We start from the raw sequence: 17219 nt of genomic DNA, 5'->3' as shown, positions 1-17219 counted from the left end.
AGACGAAGCTGATGATAAAGTTCAGCTAACAACTTTTAAAGTCGGATTGAAATCTAGGGAGTTTGTGGTCTCACTTGTGAAGAACCCTCCAAAGACAATGGTAGAGATGCTCCTGAAAGCATAGAAGTACATGAACGCCGAAGACACTTTAGTCGCGATAAAAGATGTAGAAAAGATCAGTGAGAAGGGAAGGAAGGAAGATAACCGAAAAGGATGAAAAAGGGAGCGTTTAGATCGTCAGACTAACGACGGGGGTAAAAGGAAAGACAAAAAAGCTCCACGGACGATAAAATTCACTCTCTTAATTATGCCAGTTGACAAAATTTTGGTGCAAATTAAAAATGAGTACTACCTCAAATGGCCAAGACCATTACATTCGTCACCCAACATGCGTGACAAGAAAAATTATTGCCGTTTCCATAAGGATCATGACCACTACACAAAGGACTGCAGGGATGTGAAAGAGCAGATAGAGGAACTCATATGAAAAGGAAAACTGCAGAGGTTTGTAAAGAAGGGAGAACCTAGTAGGTCTAGGGATGATAGTAAGGACAAGCGCAAAGCCTCACCAAGGGATGAGAATAACACATCCCAATGTCCACCAAGTGTGATCGGGGAGATAAAAATGATCACAAGCGGGCCATCCGCAGGTGGATCATTCAAATCCTCAAGAAATCATATCAGAGGCAGGTGAACATTGTCCATAGAATACCCCCATAAAGTAAAGACGAACGGACAAGGACATGTTTTTCTCGGAAGAAGACGCTAAAGGAGTGAAGCAGCCTCATGACGACCCCTTGGTCATAATGCTTATGATAGAAGGATTCAATACCAGGATAATCCTCGTGGATAATGGTAGCTCCGCGGACATCATCTACCTCTTCGCTTTCCAACAGTTAAAGCTAGACCCTGGAAGGCTGCGCCCTTTTAAATCCCCCCTCATTAGCTTTAGTAGGGACAGGGTGTATCCCAAAAGCATAGTGACATTAACGGTCATAGCAGGGTCTTATTAGCGACAACTGACTTGTCATTTGGATTTCCTAGTGGTAGATTGTCTCTATTCATGCAATATGATCATTGGAAGGCCCACACTCAACCGCTGGAAGGCAGCCACGTCCACTTATTGCCCGAAGGTGAAATTTCGAATGGAAAATGATGTAGGTGAAGTAAAAGGAGATCAAGTATTGGCTAGGGAGTGCTACCAAGCAGTGTTGGTAGCCAAGGAAAACTATACGTGGATGATCGAGGAAAAAGAAGAGGAGAAGGTGGAAGCCCTGGAAACTGTTGAGCTGGTAGACGGGGAGCCAATGAAGACCACTAGGGTAGGGACGACTATGAGTGCAGACACTAAGAAGAAGGTAGTCCAGTTCCTTAAAGAGAACTTGGACATTTTCACCTGGAGCCACGAGGACATGCCAGGCATATCCCCAGAGATTATCCAACATAAGTTAGATGTGGACCCTGAGAAAAAGCTCATCCAACAGAGACGACGAGTTTTTGCTCCAGAATGAAACCAAGCGATCATGGACGAAGTAAATAAACTACTAGCAGTAGGCTTCATCCGTAAGGTCTACTACCCAGACTAGCTGGCCAACATTGTACTCATAAACAAGGCAAACAGGAAATAGAGGATGTGCGTGGACTTCACAGACTTGAACAAGGCCTGCCCAAAGGAGAACTTTCCCTTGCCGAGGATAGATCAGATGGTGGATTCCATAGTTGGGCACAAGCTCGTGACTTTTATGGACGCATTCTTGGGGTACAACTAGATAAAACTGACAGAGGAAGACCAGGAGAAAACGACCTTCATCACAAGCCAAGGGCTCTATTGCTACAAGGTGATGCCCTTCAGGCTGAAAAATGTAGGAGCAACCTACCAAAAGTTAGTAAACAAGATGTTCAGTAAACAGATTAGGAGGAACATAGAAGTGTATGTGGACAACATGCTCATCAAGAGTAAAGAAGAGTCTACTCTCAGACGATATCAAATGAAGTTAAACCCCAGCAAGTGCACCTTTGGGATGGCGTCAAGGAAGTTCTTAGGGTTTATGGTGTCCTAAAGGGGAATAGAAGCAAATCCAAAGAAGGTACAAGCCATGCTGGAGATAGCATCACCCAAGACCTTGAAGGAAGTTCAAAAGCTCAGGGAAGGATAGTAGCGCTTAACAGGTTTGTCTCGAAAGTAACGGACAAATGCTTGCCCTTCTTCAAGACACTCAAGTAGGCCTTTGTTTAGATGAACGAGTGTGAGAAAGCCTTTCAAGAACTCAAGCAATATTTGAGCAATCCACCCCTCCTAAATCCGTCCAAGGAGGGAGAAAACCTGTATTTACACTTGGCAGTGTCAGCTACAGCTATGAGTACTGCCTTGATTCGAGATGAGGACAGAAGACAGCTTCCAGTCTACTATGTCAGCCAGGCCTTCTAGGGGGCAGAAGCCAAATATCCAAGGATAGAGAAGATTGCATTCAGTTTGATTATTGCTTCACGTAAGCTGCGTCCTTATTTCCAGGCGAATCCTATCTTGGTGATGACGTACCAACCTATAGAAAAAGGCAATGAACAAGCCCAAGGCTGTAGGAAGGATGATCTAGTGGGCTACAGAGCTTAGCTAATTCGACATAGAATACCACCCTAGGACAGCTATTAAGGCGCAGGATCTGGCAGATTTCATCGCTGAATTTACAATCCTTGATGAGGAAGGGGATACAGACGAGGTGAAAAGATGGACGATTCAGACTAACAGTTCGCCAGTCCAAAGGAGGGACGGAGTAGGGGTCATTATCATTACCCTTGAAGGAGAGGCGCTCAAATACAGAGTTCAGCTAGCATTCCTGACTACAAACAATGAAGCTAAATACGAAGGAGTATTGATGGGATTAAGGGTTGAAAAAGCATTAGGAGTTAAAAACTTGCTCCTCTAGAGCGATTCAAAGCTTGTCATAGGCCATATAAAAGGGGAATTCAGAGCAAAGGAGGAGAGGATGCAAAAATACTTGAAGTTGACGAAGCTGGCACAAAAGTTTGATTGGATAGAGTTCACACAGATCCTTAGAAGCCAGAATATGGGGGCAGACGAGTTGGCGAAATAGTCATCGTCAGAAGCCGGACCAACGAGTAAAGACCTAGAGATTGAAGTCTAGAGATGCCTCAGCATTGAAGAAGTCCATACCTTCACAATCCAGAACGAAAGTAGCTAGATGAACCCAATCTTATCCTTTCTTCAGGACGGACGGCTCCCATAGGACGTTGAAGAAGCAAGGAAGATCAGGAAGAGAGCGGCAAGGTTCACGATCTTGAAAGATACCTTGTACAAGAGAGGCTTCTCCATTCCCTACCTGAGGTGTGTCAACGAGGAGGAAGCTAAATATATTCTGGAGGAGCTCCACGAAGGAACTTGCGGAGATCATGTAAGCCTGAAATCCCTAATTAGCAAAGTTATCCGAGGTTACTTTTGGCCTACCCTGCAGAAGGATGCAAAGGAGTTCATCAAGAAGTGCGATAAATGCTAGAGGTTTGAAAACATCTAGTGCATCCCATCCAAAAAGATGACGACAATAACCTCCTCGTGGCCATTTGCTTAGTGGGGACTTGGCTTCGTCGGCCCGTTATCCCAAGGTAAAAGACAGGTAAATTTTTTACCAGTTGCCATTAATTATTTCACAAAATGGGTTGAAGTAGAAGCACTATTAACCATAATGGAGGTGAAGGTCTAGAACTTTGTGTGGAAGAACATAGTTTGCCTATTCGGGATACCACGGACGATCATATCAAACAATAGGTGGCAATTTGATAGTCAAGGTTTCAGGGAATTTTGCTCGGGGCTAGGAATCAAGAACCAATTCTCATCCCTTGGTCACCCCCAAGCTAATGGCCAGACGGAAATGATGAACTAGACCTTGCTTAAGATCCTCAAGGCTCGGTTGGACGAGGCAAAAGGCATGTGGCCGGAAAAGCTGCCCAATGTTTTGTGGGCATACAAGACTATAGCAAGAACCCCAACAGGAGAAACCCCCTTCAATCTCACCGAAGCAATAATTCCAGTATTAGGAATCACCAGCTTGAGACGAGAAGCTTTCCATGAAGGCAAAAAATGATGATCAACTGAAAGTTAACCTAGACTGCTTGGATGAATCCAGAGACGAAGCATCTTACAAGATGGCGAAGTAATAGCAGAAGATGTCTGAGTACTACAACAGAAGGGTGAAGCTCAGACGACTTAATTTGGAGACCTCATCCTACGCAAAGTCACACCTGCCACCAAGAACCCAACTTAGGGGAAGCTCGATCCAACATGGGAAAGACCCTACAGAGTCACCCATTATTCCAGGAAAGGCAGCTATCACCTGGAGACGTTGGACAAGAGGAAACTACCATGACCATGGAATATTAAGCATTTGAAGCAATACCATCAGTAGATGTAGTCGACGAATGTATTCATGTTTGAAATAAAGCAATAAAAGAACTATTCAGCTAGTGTGATGCATGTGTAAAAAAATCTGCTAAGTAACAAGATTCCGCTTAGACGGATGTAAATTACTGACGAGGCCAAGGATGACAAGATCCCTTCAATGGGTGTAAGTCACAAAAATTGGCTAATTAACAAGGTTCCGCCTAGACGGATGTAAATTACTGACGAAGCCAAAGATAACAAGATCCTTTCAATAGGTGTGAGTCACAAAAATTGGCTAAGTAACAAGATTCTGCCTAGACGGATGTAAGTTATTGACGAAGCCAAAGATGACAAGATCCCTTCAATGGGTGTAAGTCACAAAAATTGGCTAAGTAACAAGATTCCACCTAGACAAATGTAAGTTACTGGCAAATCCAAAGATGACAAGATCCCTTCAATGGGTGTAAGTCACAAAAATTAGCTAAGTAATAAGATTTTGCCTAGACGGATGTAAGTTACTGACAAGGGTATAAGTCACAACAAAACTTTTGACTAAGTAACAAAAGCTAGCATGGACGGGGGCAAGTTACTGACCCAAAAAAAAGGATGGTGACTAAAGGAACGAAGTAGACAGAGATAACATGCAAAGTATCATGCAAGGCAGGAAAGTAAACAAGTAAGTACAAAATTACTAATATAATTGAAGGCCCAAAAACAACGGGCAACCAGCATTATTTCAATATTATAATCAAAGACCCATAAACATTGGGCAAAGAAAACATTGTTCTTAACTTGGAATAAAAACATTGTTCTGAAAGAAGAATCAAAAAGCCCAAAACACACTAGGCACCTAAAAAGAAGATTACAAAAAAGAGAAAAAGGTAGACGAACATAAGGCAAGTTCAGGCAGTTACTGCATCATCACCATCGGGAGGAGGCAAAGGAGCATCTCCTGGAGCGTCTTTAGCAGGAGCAGTGGATTGGGAGGCCTCGTCTACTACCATCTCTTGATCAACCACTTCCATGTCTAGATTCTCCAGGTCTACTCCAAAAGGGTGTTTGACTAGGTACCGACGAAGGAGTTCAAAGCCCTTATAGTTCTAGTTGAAGAGTATAGTGTTGTACTCCTCAGTTTGCTGGAAAGCCTCAACGGCCTAGGCAGCAACGATCTTCACCTTTTCCTTCGCAGCCTAGAGTTGCTTGTCTTTCTCCAGTGTCAGCTATCTCTCTGCTCTGAGGTTTTCCCCCAAAGCCTTAGCCTTCTCCTTGATGGTGTTGGCCTCATTCATGACAGAAATAAGATCCTTCTTTGACTTGGAATTTTCTGCCTCCAGAGCCTCCACCCTGGACACTGCTGAAGCAATTTTTGCTTCGTGAGTGAGGTACTTCGAAGTAATGTGAAGGCTCTCCCCCAGCACTTAAAAAGGAAATCCAACATTCAGGACGATGAAAAAGAAGAAAGAAAGAGAAGAGGGTAAAATTGCATAAGTATAATACCTAGATGAGTTTGTGGATGTGACGACCCAGAATCTCGTGAGAGGGTACACCTGAGAAGACCCTCAGCTCCTCAGCAGAAAAAGACTCCTGTGCCCTCGCCATCGTAAGGCCAACATCATCAAAAACAGTAGACGAATGAGAATCGGCCTTGTCCTTCCCCTTGTCGTCCACACGGGGCTTCTTCCGGAGAGGAGTGATTTCTTCTACTGAGTTAGCCAGGGAGGTTGTCCTCGAGAGCTTAGTGATGGGGGCAGGAGGACTGATGGAGACACCCTTCTCCACAACCTGCACCATCCTCTTCCCGATGCTGGAAAAGGGCTCGTTCTTCTTACCCCTCATCTTTGCGTACATCTCCTTGTTAAATTTGGTTGGCATCCCTGCAAAAAACACTTGTTAAAAAATAAAAAAAATAAAAAAAAAAAAGAGAGAAAGAAGAGGAAGAGAGTTGCAGCAACAAATTTTAACGAACACTCTTCTTCTCTTCAATTTCTATAGTGCGTAGGACGAAAGCAGAAGACTCTGGGCCAAGGCAATGAAGAGTTAAAGTTTGCAGGTCGACCAAATCGTCCAAGTCTTCAATTGTCCTCACGTACTCAATGGTTGCTTCAACACATTGCCTATATCTGCTCTTAAGTTTTGGCCGTCTCTTAACTGTGCATGAGACAACAAGCAAGAAAGTTAATAATGAAAAAATATATGCAAGGAAAAAATAAATAATAATGATGAAGGACTAGCGGAGAGTCGACGCATCTAAACTTAGGGTTCTCCACCGACGGAGCAACCTAGGGATGTCTCCCTAAACTTCACTAGAAGGGGTCTCCCATTCATCCTCGTAGACAAAAGAATCAAGACTTCTAGTATCGGAACGACGAGGGCAGGCCCCGACGATCCTAGCTTCCTTGACCCATGGCACTAGCTTATAGTACCCGTATTCCTTGGATTCTTTCAGACGATACAAGAAGGTGAACTCGTCAACCCTGATCATATCTCCCTCAATGGTGGCCAGCCATATCTCTATACAACTGACCACTATACTCCAAGAGTTTAGTATAAGTTGTCCAAGAGCGATTTTGAAGTGGTTTAAAAGCTCCATGATGAAGAAGTGGACAAGGAATCTGAGCCCACTCAGAAAGGAAGCCTTGTAAAAGCACACCTCCCCGAGCGAAAAATGACAAGTTCGTTCCTCTTTTCAAAGAAGACGAACCCTAACCCTCTCAGGAAACTGAAACCTATTGCTAAACCTGGAGAGGATCTCAACATCTAGGCTACACTCCTCCCCAAGGGCAGAGAAAGCCCTAACCTCTTGAGGGACGGAGACTGTGGTGTCCTCCTCCACCTCCACAGGATCGTCGTTAGATGACAACCCTATCTCGAGCTCACTAGATCTCACCTCAAACATTGCTCTTCACTCAATCATTAAACCCTCGAGCCAATCAATTGACTGACGGAGCAAGGGGAGCATATCAGCCAACGCAATGCTTAAACTACTACCCTTAAAGACAAAGTTTTCAACTAAAGGGAGAAAGGTACGAGAAACACCTAAAGAAGCCCCCAAACGTGCAAAAAGGAATGAAATTGAGGGGCAAGCTATCCTAACTTCAGAGCTACTAACCATGGAAACCCAAAAAACAAAGAAAGAGAGAGGATAATCCTAAAAGCCCCAAAAAAAAATGTGAGAGAGAGAGAGAGAGAGAGAAATCAGAAAGCAGCACAATCTATCTACTCCATAAAAAGCAAAGGCAAAGAGAAAAGAGAGACATACCTCAAAGGAAGCAACCACAAAATGCAAAAGCTCAAAGAAAATCGCAAGGTGGATTGGAGAAGAAGAAGCACATAGCAATGATTGAGAAAGAATTGGAAAAAGTGAAGGAAAAAAGGAAAGAGAGGAAGTTTAAAAACTATGCACAAAAAAATGAAATTCAGCAAGAAATCCAAGAGTCACACAAAATGGGGCATTAACTCTACCAGTCAGAACACGCCACGTGGCCATGATGTGTGTGGCACTGCCACTACGCATTAAATGTGGAACAATACCCCCAGAGCCATGTTTGGTCAAGAAACCTTTCATCTTCTAATGGTCGTTGTGACACGCCACGACAACCACAGAACCTAGGGGGCAGCTGATGGGATCGACAAACTCTGTTTTCTTGGATGACCTCATCAAATATACTCGTCCACCTTGGCACGACACGAAGGAAGGCAAGCGAGTCATTAATAAGAAGATTCAATGCCTTAGATAGTTACCAATTAGTTGGTAGACCAGTGAAGGCTCATCAAGGCCCACATTAATAAGCCCTGAGGCATTACAGAAAGAGCACTAAAGCCACAATTACGGTCCCAACAACATAAAACTATGAAGTTATATATACGCACTCATCGAAGACAAACAAGGTACATAGATTCACCCAAAAATACTCTTATACATATATCTTTGATCTTCAAAACTTTCTTATTTCTCTCTAAAGCTTCTATAGACTAACTTTGACATCGAAGACGCTATGACAGGCACCACCACACCGGTGACCACCTTAGGAGAGCCTTTGTTCTGCATTTGCAGGAATAGTGATTAGGATTCAACTCTGTCTAGACGAACCTACAGGACTAATGATTTACGCATCATCAATGGCACTCATACCAACATAACTTGACTATCATTCCATTCCACCCATCCCTATCACTATGTCATGAGCGCATAGGTTTGATTACATTAATATGCGTGTATGTGAAATATATATCAAGCATAACAGGCCAAGAGCCTAATAGTAAATGGCATAATCTACTCTCTTTCATGAAGAGGATCAAAGTTAAAATTCACTATCCTTTATTATTATATCTATCAAATGATATATATATATATATATATATCCAACTTAATTGAAAGTTTTGAACCTTAAGTTGTTTCACAATTAAAAATAAAATAAAACAAAACAAGAAACAAAAATCAAAGTATGATAAATCATCATTGACGATAAAGTACTTTTAATGACCTGGTCTTAATTTTTTTTAAGCTAGTCTCCCACTTTGCAAATTATCAAGTTTTCCTTCACCATGTAACACCTTACCGAAAGTAAGGTAAGACAATTTTTTTTTTTTTTTAATAATGATTTTTATGAAGTTTTTGTGTTAAATTTTGTACCTTTTTAGACCTTTAAACACAAACAAGATTAACCTAGTTATTTAGACAAGTGATTAACTTAGGTAAATTATACAAATCTAGGTTAACACAGATAAATCATATCATTGAAACAGTGTAAAAAATAAAGAACACAACGACTTTATTATTATATCTATAAAATGATATATATATATATATATATGTATATATATATCCAACTTAATTGAAAGTTTTGAACCTTAAGTTGTTTCACAATTAAAAATAAAATAAAACAAAACAAGAAACAAAAATCAAAGTATGATAAATCATCATTGACGATAAAGTACTTTTAATGACCTGGACTTAATTTTTTTTAAGCTAGTCTCCCACTTTGCAAATTATCAAGTTTTCCTTCACCATGTAACACCTTACCGAAAGTAAGGTAAGACAATTTTTTTTTTTTTTTTTTAATAATGATTTTTATGAAGTTTTTGTGTTAAATTTTGTACCTTTTTAGACCCTTAAACACAAACAAGATTAACCTAGTTATTTAGACAAGTGATTAACTTAGGTAAATTATACAAATCTAGGTTAACACAGATAAATCATATCATTGAAACAGTGTAAAAAATAAAGAACACAATGACTTTATTATTATATCTATAAAATGATATATATATATATATATATATCCAACTTAATTGAAAGTTTTGAACCTTAAGTTGTTTCACAATTAAAAATAAAATAAAACAAAACAAGAAACAAAAATCAAAGTATGATAAATCATCATTGACGATAAAGTACTTTTAATGACCTGGACTTAATTTTTTTTAAGCTAGTCTCCCACTTTGCAAATTATCAAGTTTTCCTTCACCACGTAACACCTTACCGAAAGTAAGGTAAGACAATTTTTTTTTTTTTTTTAATAATGATTTTTATGAAGTTTTTGTGTTAAATTTTGTACCTTTTTAGACCCTTAAACACAAACAAGATTAACCTAGTTATTTAGACAAGTGATTAACTTAGGTAAATTATACAAACCTAGGTTAACACAGATAAATCATATCATTGAAACAATGTAAAAAATAAAGAACACAATGATATGATAACCCAGGAAAACCAAACAGGTAAAAAACCTAGGGAGGATTTAACCTAGCTATCCTCAAGGTAAAATAGATCCGCTATGAAAAAATTGAAGTTTTACAATAGCGACTTAGACCACTAACATCCTATTGCTACCTCGAGTAGAAAACTTACTACCACGACCATGTGACAGCTCCGAGTCCATGGACTACTTCTTTCTTGGATTCACAGCAACCATAAGTACTCTCACTTGTGTTTCTCTTTAAGCTCTTTGTGAAGCAATTGAAACGATCACCAAACTCTCGACATCAATCTCAATCTTGATAGCCCTAGGTATGTATGAAGGCAAACATCTCTAGATCTCAGAAAAGATTCATACACACAACATAAACAACAACAACAAAACATGGCTAGGGTTTTCCATTTATACTTAAGCCAAAATATAATACCCTACACGTCATATGGGCTTGGGCTTGAGTTGGAAAATTTGCAGAAAAACAATCTGCACGAGCTTTGATCGATCGAATCTAATTTTCAATCGATCGAGCCTTGTAGATTTACACAATAAATCCTACAGTACACTCAATTCCAACTTTACACAAAAACACACTTTGAGCAGTCTAAATCTAGACTAAATGTTTTGATCATGGTTTGCTAACATTACATATTGAAGTTCTAATACATTAGTTCCTAATTCCTTAGAACCTAACAAATTTTATACTTGAACTATGATATTTGATTTTCTATAAGAAATTAGTCTTGATTTGGTTCGTATGAATTCAATAAGCTATGTCTTGAATCCATATTTACTTGGGTATGTTTAGGTTATTGGATGATTTTATGTAGGGCTATCAACCGGTCTGGCGGGTCGGGTTTGTACCTAACCTGTAATTGACCTATTCAAGATCGGGTGGGCGATTTCCCAACCTGCAACCAACCCATGTACAACAACAGGTGCATCAACTCGAGTTGCCGGTGAGTGGTTGTCGGTTTTGGATGAAACCAAAAATCACCAGAATTCGTCGAAACGTGGCAAGATCTAGCTAGATTCGTTGAAGATCCTCCAAGATCCTTCCAAGATTCAGTCTAAACTTGTCAGATCCAGCAAGATTTCTGCCAAATCATGTGGAGAAATCACTGGTTTGACCAGATTTGGTGTATATCATGCTAGAAATCACTAAATTAGTTGAAAATTTGGCCAAAAGTTTGGAAAAAATGGCCGAAGTTAATGGTCTTTGGATGGGTCGAGATTCACAGGTTTTGGAAGAGGAGATCTGAAACCAACCTTCCAATGCCGAGTTTTTAACATCGAGACTTGAGTCTGAAAGGCGGATCGAATGATTCTGGGTTGGGTTTGGGCGAGTGGGCTAGTAAGTTGGACAACCTTGATTCTATGATTAAGTGAAGCTGATAATGCTTTTGATGAATTAGATTTATTGTTTTATATTAAAAATTTATTATATTCTTATCATATTATAATTTTTATATTGTAGATTGTATTTCTTTTATTAATAAACATTTTTTAACCATAAATGTCTACTAAAATATATAAATATAGATATGCCTTTTTTGTTTTATGTTTTTAAAAAGACTAAGAAAAAAAAAATTGAATCTTAAATAGGACCACTTGCTTAATGTTACTCGTAATAAAAAATAACAGAAAAGTAATTATAATGAAAAACATGACATATAAAAATAATGAATAAGAAATTCATAAAAAAGAGATAGAAGGTAATGAAATAATAAAACAAGAAGATACTAATAAAATACTTATAATTATATTCAAACATGTAAATGTAATATATATATATATATATATATATATATATAAATTAAGATAGGTAAATGAATGGGACGGGGGAGATTAAATTCGAACAGAAAACAAAGTGCACTGCAAATATATATAATATAATAATTATTAATTATATAAAAAATACTAGATTATTTTCAAAATTCATATATCAATTACAAAATTTTATTGTCACTACTTATCATAAATGTTTTTAGTAGAAAGAAAATTTTTAAAATTAAAATTGATAAAAACCCTAGATAAAATCAATCGTGTCACTGAAAGAAAGTAGATTATCCATATGATCATATATATAAAGGAAATGCTGGCAAAGCCTAAATAAATAAATAAAAACTTAATCAGTAGTTTTGTATCTAAAATGCTAGCAAAGCCAAAATAATAATAATAATAAATAAACAAAAACAAAAAATTCTCGATACTATGTGGATAAACTTGAAAACAAGGAAGTTCACGAAATTTGAAACAATAATGCGAACCGTTCAACCAATTAGTCTAGACTCTAACCAAAAGTGCAGTCAAGCCATTTATCTTTTAGACTTTTAGTAAGAGACAGAACAGAACAAGACATGCAACAAAGAAACGAAAAGGAAAACGGAACCTACTTCAATTGCTTTATGCACTACAGCACTAGTCGTATAATTAAGAAGAAGAATACTCATGGGGCAATGGTTATTCCACAAGTATAAGTGCTTATGGGCTGTGGGGATAAAGGCTGGGGTTTAAGACTCAAAGAGATTCAGAATAAAGTCCTAAATACAAACGAGTAAAAATTTTCCTTTATTAATTTCCTCAAGGTGCTCACCTCCATAGTGGGTGTAGTTATCAGTATATAATAAGCATGTAATAACTAAGTAAGTATCCATTTCACTCGTAGCCTTTGCCCAAATCTACTCCTATTTGTTACAATGGAATTGCCCAAGCTTTTTAATACCCTTCTCATTATTGAAGCTCTCTTCATCTCCCAAACACAAGGTCTAGCAGCCCCCACCAACTCAAACCTCTTTAGAGAATATATAGGAGCTGAGTTCAAAAATGTCAAATTTATTGATGTTCCTATTGTTAGGGACATATTTTTATGTAATAGGCATATCCTTTGACAAAACACACTTTACTTGTATTTGTGTAAATCTAAGTAGGTTCAAGATGATCATTACAAGTGGTTAAATTGAAGACATGAAAATTACTCAAGAACTGCTCAAGAAAAGTGCAATCTACAGGTCTCGATACCTCCTCAACAGAAGCTCGATCTGTCGAGATTCATTAAAACTTGACAGATGTCTCGATCTATCGAGCTTACGGGATTTAGACTATAGCCAGCAACGTTTTTATTTTAAAAGGCTATTTGTTTATGGGTTTGTATAATCCTTATAGGACTAGGAACATCTAAGGTTTATGGGTTTGTATAATCCTCATTGGACTAGGAAAGCCCAAGGTTTGTGTAAACCTATTTGGAATAGGAAAGTCCATTAATCTCCTATTTAAAGGAGGTGGAAAAAGAAAAACTTAACCTTAGAGAGCTTCATAAGGTTTTCTTTTTGAAACCCTAACCTCCTCCTACAGATGAAAGAGTTCTTGCTACGTTTTTTGTACGCTTTTGGGTTTTGTAACCAAGCAAAGTCTCTTGCACCAACATTGAAGATCTTATTGGTATTTCTATGTGAAGCTGCTACAAATCAACTACAAATCAACTACAACAATCAAAGAGTTGCTGTGGAGTTAGTCACGTATTTGGATTCATGCAAAGGAGTAAGCCGTGTACTAGGATCCATGCATCAATTGTTTAGTCACGTACTGGGAGCCGTGCATTGAAAATGAGAGATTATCACTACAGAATAAGTCCAATTGGGTATTGAGGTAAGGGTTCAATTGTAGGTTGGTATAAGATATTGGGATTCCTTTACTTGTAACCGCTTGTTTTGATACTAGTGGATTCTCGGGAGTGGTGACCTAAAAATCACCAAGTGGGGTTTTTGTCGTATAAGTTTTTCCCATTCATAAACAAATCACCGTGTCAAATTTATTTTCCGTTACATACTTAGTTTATTGGTGATTTGTTTGTGCTACCACATGTTTGCATGTTAATTAACTTAATTAATACACTTGGCGAAATTAATTGGTAAATTTATCAAAAGGAGTCAATTTGTTTTTGGCCTATCGCCTATTAATCCAAATGTTAAATTCCACTTCATTCTCTCTTTTGCCATAGACTATGACACCTCAGGTAATCCCTCTCCTACCAATGGAAAATTCAACATCTTCTGGGTCTTATCAATCTTAGCCCCTCCCAAGTTTCTTCTATCAAGAATGCCCATTCATAAACAAATCACCGTGTCAAATTTATTTTCCGTTACATACTTAGTTTATTGGTGATTTGTTTGTGCTACCACATGTTTGCATGTTAATTAACTTAATTAATACACTTGACGAAATTAATTGGTAAATTTATAAAAAGGAGTCAATTTGTTTTTGACCTATCGCCTATTAATCCAGATGTTAAATTCCACTTCATTCTCTCTTTTGCCATAGACTATGACACCTCAGGTAATCCCTCTCCTACCAATGGAAAATTCAACATCTTCTGGGTCTTATCAATCTTAGCCCCTCCCAAGTTTCTTCTATCAAGAATGCCCATCCAAATGTCAAGGATGCCTTAAGCTTGGGAGGAGATACTGTACGGGATGTCCCTGCTAGTTTCAGCCCATCCTTAGTGGATTCATGGGTTTCTAATGTTGTTTCGTCACTCACAAGGATCATAAAGCTGTATCAATTGGATGGAATTGATATTGACTATGAGCACTTCAAGGCTGATCCTAATACCTTTGCTGAGTGCATTGGGAAGCTTATAACAATTCTGAAGAGGAATAACTAATCTCGTTTGCTTCTATAGCTCCATTTGATAATGATCAAGTTCAGAAAAATTATTTGGCCCTGTGGAGGAAATATGGGCACCAAATAGACAATGTCAACTTCCAATTTTATGCATATGATAAGGGAACCACGGTGCCTCAATTTCTTAACTACTTCAAAACCCAGAGCTCTAATTATAATGGTGGTAAGGTTTTAGTAAGCTTTAGTACTGATGTTAGTAGTGGTGGGTTAAAACCTGAGAATGGCTTCTTTACTGCATGCGGTAAACTCAAGAGTCAGAAGCAACTCCATGGTGTCTTTCTTTGGTCAGCTGATGACTCCAAGGCTAATGGTTTCCGCTATGAAAAGGAAGCTCAGCGAATTTTGGCAGGTCGCCACTAGTATTATCATCAAATCATTTAGTGAATAGGTATTGCAGATTAATTAGAACCCAGCTGCATGAACTACTTAACTGTTATTGTCTTGTATTTCCATATTTCATATTTGTGCTTTGTGTGTTTGTAATAGTACATTGTACTTTAAGTTGTTTTCTCCTAGTTTAAGATTATGTTGTGGCTTTTGGCATATATTTGAATTCTCTGCACTATCTATTTCACTGTTCCACATCTAGTCATCTATGGAAACTTGCAGGAAGTTGGGTTTTTGTTCTTATCTATTGTTGAACTTTAGCTGAGAGAGAAATCAGAGATGTGTCTTTTATGGCTAATTAATTGTATGGTTGTTACTTGTTTGTCCAGAGTTATCAAATATATTCTTATTTTCTATATCAATATAATATACTTTTGATTTAATTTTGCTTAATTCCTTTCCCAACAGCTCTGTCTTGTACTTGAAAAGGATGCTTATAATTGTTAAGTTTTACTTTAATATAATTTCTACCATTCACGCCATGGGAGACTTGAGTTTTTGTATCTTTCACCTGGACGTGACTAAAGTCTGGAAAGCATGGGTGCAGCAATCTAGTCGCAACACCCGTGTCCAATTCTTGGGCACGCAGCATGGGACGCGGCTGCATGCGCATTCCTTTTCAAGTAGAAGACAGAGCTGACTTGCATTTTTTTTTTAAGGGCAACAAACAAGCTGACCTGCATATTCACTTTCAAGAAGTGAGTTGTGGTATCACGTGTGGACAAAGAAGGTTCTTCAAAGCTCAAAGATTGCATCTAGAGAGTATTCAAAATGGGTAAAGTGAACCTAGGTGGGTTGGCCAAGTGGTTGGGCACTTGGTCTCAAAGTACTTGTCCCAGGTTCAATTAGGTGTGCTCCCTAGTTTGACTCCGGGTACCTGTACTTTGAAAAAACTTCCTAGGCCAGCGATTTACCTCTTTAGGGTCCACCTGTCACGAACAGTGATTAGTTTCTGGTTGACAGTTTTGAGAATACACTATGGGAAATCAAAATATGGGTAAAGTGAGATGACTTAGTGGAGTAGGTGGTGAGACATTGAAATGTGCATTGTGCCATCATGTGGTGTAGGGATAGGTGGTGGAACTTAAGATCCCATTATATTTATTTATTTACAAGAATACCCGAATTCAAATTTCATTTTTCTCAATTACCAATCTAATTATATCCTCGTCCATAGAAAAGACAGTGGATGAGAGTAACATCAATCTTCATCCATCTCATGGTACCCACCAAACGAAGATGAGGCCATTCACCCACAATCAATGACAAAGCATTACATGACAATAATGAGTTTCCGTACCGTTGGAGAGACAAAGATCTTATCATTAACACCCCATAAGGGCGTTACAGATACCGCATTGAAACTACCATTAAAGCACCACCAACGGCTAGAAGGAAGAAACAAGCGCATATATATACCAGCACCCCAAGACCTGAGAAGGTACAGACACTCTAGCTAATACTCTCTCATATTCTAGTACTGAATTTTCTTTTCTCTTCTATCCATTCTGACTTTATCATAGGAGGCTTTGTGGCAGGCACCACACCGGTGAGCCACACTTCTTCCAGTTCTCATTTACCTTTTCAAGATCTTGTTGGCTATGGATGGCTTTCCCTCTAGATGATCATTCTGACTGACGATCTCAACATCATCAGCTACCACTTTAGTTGTAATCAATCAACAACACAAGGCAGACAGCACAGTTCATGTCCATTGCTTAGACATGAGGCCATATGCAAGGTCGGGAGATATACACTATGTTCTACCCCCAGGCAATAATATTTCAATCCCGCTGCCATCATCCTTTGATGAATTTGTCTGCATGGAAAAATACAGTCCTCAGGTATACCCGCACATGGGTTACTATTTCCTGCCCCGAGGTAGCCAATTATACAAGTATAAGTGCTTTGTAAAAGTTACAGATGAAACCTTTTTCGAATGGAACGAGAAGAATAAGAAATGGGAGCTCATGCTCCCTGCTACACAGATCCCCTAGTTCATGTTGCGCTTTTCAAATCAAAGTATCAGAAGGGCTTGTTTTCTTAGAGAATAAACAAGATTATTG

At 38.7% G+C, this 17219-nt stretch overlaps 1 pseudogene; it reads left to right on the top strand.

Moving 5' to 3' along the window:
- Positions 1–12782: 12782 nt before the first annotated feature.
- Positions 12783–15126, top strand: LOC115953310 (annotated as a pseudogene).
- Positions 15127–17219: the final 2093 nt, after the last annotated feature.

This window comes from Quercus lobata, chromosome 1, assembly GCF_001633185.2.
Source record: "Quercus lobata isolate SW786 chromosome 1, ValleyOak3.0 Primary Assembly, whole genome shotgun sequence".
Lineage (NCBI taxonomy): Eukaryota > Viridiplantae > Streptophyta > Magnoliopsida > Fagales > Fagaceae > Quercus > Quercus lobata.
The sequence above is the reverse complement of the archived record's forward strand: the minus strand, read 5'-3'. Positions and strand labels throughout refer to the sequence as shown.